Source organism: Otolemur garnettii, unplaced genomic scaffold, assembly GCF_000181295.1.
Source record: "Otolemur garnettii isolate 467f Iridium unplaced genomic scaffold, OtoGar3 scaffold00011, whole genome shotgun sequence".
NCBI lineage: Eukaryota > Metazoa > Chordata > Mammalia > Primates > Galagidae > Otolemur > Otolemur garnettii.
Window position 1 is genome coordinate 5417152 of NW_003852406.1, and position 4046 is coordinate 5421197.

The window sequence follows — 4046 nt, forward strand, 5'->3', positions numbered from 1 at the left end:
TTGTTGTTTGGCAGGCCCGGGCTGGGGATTCGAACCCGCCACCTTAGGTGTATGTGGCTGGCGCCTTAGCCACTTGAGCCACAGGCACCGAGCCCACATACAAAATTAACTCAAAATAGATTGCAGAAATAAATGTAAGACCTAAATCAAACTTCTGGATGAAAATGTAGAAAAAGGTATTTGTGACCTTGGGTTGGGCCCGTGGTTTTCAACCAAGAGTCGCTAAAACAACATGGTGGATATTATTGTAATTAAGTGGGTAGAGGCCAGAAATTCTGCTAAACATCCTAAAATGCACAGCCTCTTAGGAGAAAGGATTATCTAGCTGAAATGTCAGTATCACCAATGTAAAGAAGCCATGGGGTAGGCAAAGATTTTTTTTTTTTTCAGCTACAGCACCTGAAGTAAGATCCATTAAAAAAAATTAATAAATTAGACACCAATAAAATTAAAATCCTTTGCTTTATAGAAGACACTGTAACATAAATGTAAAGCCAAATCTTAGACTTGGAGAAAATGTTTGGAAAACACATGTCCTTATCTAACAAATAAGCATGGAAAGAGAGACTCAAATGACCACTCATTAGGGAAATACAAATTAAAACCATAATAATTAAAATGAAAAAGATTAGTCATTGTAAACACTGGCAAGGACACGAAGAAACTAGAACTCATACACTGTTGATGATAATTAAACATGGTATAACCGACTTTGGAAAAGTAGTTTGGCAATTTCTTAAAGTTAAACATACCAGGCAGTGCCTGTGGCTCAATGGGTAGGGCGCTGGCCCATATACCAAGGGTGGCGGACTCAAACCTGACCCCAGCCAAATAGCAACAAAAAACTAGCTGGGCACTGTGGTGGGCACCTGTAGTCCCAGCTACTTGGGAGGCTGAGGCAAGAGAATCAACTAAGCCTAGTAGTTGGAGGTTGTTGTGAGCTGTGACGCTATGGCACTCTACTGAGGGTGATAAAGTGAGACTCTGTCTCTTAAAAAAAAAAAAAAAGTTAAACATACCACTGAAATTGAAAACAAGAAGTTAATGGAGAAAATGAACAAAATCAAAAGCTGGACTTCAGCTCGGCACCCGCAGCACAGTGCTTATGGTGCTGGCCACATGCACTGAGGCTAGCGAGTCTGAAACTGGCCCGGGCCAGCTAAACAACAATGACAACTGCAGCAAAAATAATAGCCAAGCACTGAGGTGGGCACCTGTAGTCCCAGCTACTTGGGAGGCTGAGGCAAGAGAATTGCTTAAGCCTAAGAGTTGGAGGTTGCTGTGAGCTGTGACGCCAGAGCACTCTACCAAGGGTGAAACAGTGAGACTCTGTCTTAAACAACAATAACAAAAAAACAAAGCTGGACTTCAGTTAATAATATTATATCATTACTGGTTCAATAATTGTGATATATGTACCACACTAATGTAAAGTGTTATTATTAGGAGAAACCAGATGTGGAACTCTCTGAACTCTTTGAATCATCTCTGGAATTTTTTTGTAAAACCAGAACTGTTAATTATATATATATATTTTTTGAGACAGAGTTTTAAGTTGTTGCCCCTTGGTAGAGTGCTGTGGTGTCATAGCTCACAGCAAACTCAGACTCTTGGGCATAAGCCATTCTCTTGCCTCAGCCTCCTAAGTAGCTGGGATTATAGGTGCACACCACAACATCCGGCTATTTTTTGGCTGTAGTTGTCATTGTTGTTTGGCAGGCCTGGGCTGGATTTGAACCCACTAGTTCCAGTATACATGGCTGGGGCCCTAGCTGCTAAGCTATAGGTGCTGATCCAAGAACAATTTTTTTAAACAATTAAAAAAAAGTTAAACATATCAGCAGGATATGGTGTGGTGGCTCACACCTGTAATTCTAGCACTCTGGAAGGCTGGGGTGGGAGGATTTGCCTGAGATCAGGAGTTTGAGACCAGCCTGAGCAAAGTGAAACCCTGTCTCTACTAAAAATAGAAAAATTAGCCAGGTGAGGTGGTGCATGCTGGCAGTACCAGTTAACTCTGAAGGCTGAGGCAGGAGGATTGCTTGAGTTCAGGAGCTCAAGGTTACAGTGAACAATGATTGTGCTACTGCACTTCAGCCTAGAGAACAGAGTAAGACTATGTCTCAAAATAAATAAATAAAATGATGTGAAATAAAATTCTAGAAGACAGAAGCTATTTTATAGTGACAGAAAGCACTGGCATTCTCACATGTGTGGAGAAAGTAGCCCATTTCCAATTGTTGTTGGTATTATGCTGAACTGAACTGACAGAAGAGAACACAGGGGTGGCACCTGTGGCTCAAAGGAGCAGGGCACCGCCTCCATATACTGGAGGTAGTGGGTTCAAACCTGGCCCCAGCCAAAAAAAAGAAGAGAACCATAGGACAGATGAATGGATGATGAGAAGGTTTTGCAGTAGAGATCTCCAAATGGTAGCAAAAAAACGGTAACTAACTGGCCACTGAAATCATATGGACAGACTTCTATTTGGGTGTTACCTTGGTTCAATGTGTTTCTAGACTCCACCTAAAGCTCCCCAAATGTCCAAAATCTCAATTATAGGGATCACACTTTGCTCTGTTTTCATGAAACAAGACCAATGTGTCAGTTTAGCAATTCAAGTTATTCCTCTCTGTTCATTGTCATAGATTATCAAATTCACTAAATATCTTCTGTAGTTTACTGGAGAGAACACCAAGTTCCAAATTCATTATAAAGAGAATTTATGGGTTGGATAGTCTCAGCAAATCTCTATATTTTTTCCTTAAGTCATTTGAAAAGTGTATGCGTATCTGTACAAATAGGATCCTCTAAAACAAACAGTACACCAATCATTAACTATGGTTAAAACTTTCCTAGGGTTCATATATCAGACTGATTTTTCCCATATAAATTTTCTTGTAGTACAAAGGTTGCAAAGTACCTGATCCTCACAATGGTCTATGCAATTTTAATGTAATGATGACAAAGAATAGCAAGTTCAACATCTCTGAACTCATACTTTGAAAGGGACATGGAAAAGACTTATTTCAAATGTCTTTTCATTTCCACTAAAACATTGAAAGATATCCTGAATAACAAAAGTTGTAAATAAAGCATACTGCTGGCTGAGCATAGTGGCTCATGGCTATAAGCCTAGAACTCTGGAAGGTTGAGGTGGGTGGATTGCTTAAGCTCAGGAGTTTGAGACCAGCCTGAGCAAGAGCAACACCCCATCTTTCCTAAAAATAGAAAAACTAGCTGTGCATTGTGGTGGGAGCCTGTAGTCCCAGCCACTAGGGAGGCTGAGGCAGGAGGATTTCTTTTTCAGGAGGTTGAGGTTGCTGTGAGCTACGGTGACACCACAGCACTCTACCTCAGGGGACAGGTTAAGACTGTCTCCAAAATAAATAAATAGTATACTGCTGATATACCAAACCACAACTCCTGCAAAGTTATTCAACTTAATTAAAAGTACAATTTATTTCTTGAGACAGAAACTTGCTCTATTACCTGGGCTAGAGTGCCATGGCCTCAGCCTACCTAATAGCAACCTCGAACTCTTGGGCTCAAGCAATCCTCCTACCCTAGCCTAAGTAGCTGTGACTACAGGTGTATGTCACTACGCCCAGTTTTCTATTTTTAGTAGGAACTGAGTCTCACTTTGTTCAGGCTAGTCTTGAACTCCTGACCTCACGCGATCTTCCAGCCTCAGCCTCTCAGAATGCTAAGATTATAGCCATGAGTCACCATGCTCTGTCAAAATACAATTATAATTATTTTCCTCTAAATATCCTTGGCTGGACTTGGGAGATTGAGATAGGGGGATCACCCATAAGTTTGAGGTTACAGTGAGCTATCATCAGGCCATTGCCTTCCAGTCTGGGCAGAATACTAAGACCCTGTCTTTAATTAAAAACAAAACAGAAATGAATAATAACCTTATTACTTTAGAATAGACTTAGATTTATAAAGATGTTTCAAATAAAGAACATTTGATTCGGTCTACCTGATTTTAGAGAGCCATCTCATTTTGCAAAACAACCACCTTAATCATGAAAGGGAGG

The 4046-nt window shown here is 40.6% G+C and overlaps 1 protein-coding gene across 7 annotated transcripts in view; it reads right to left on the minus strand.

The window, feature by feature from the left end:
- FAM214A (family with sequence similarity 214 member A) overlaps window positions 1-4046 on the minus strand; it is a 130022-nt gene that overhangs the window by 3195 nt on the left and 122781 nt on the right. The window lies entirely within an intron of this gene.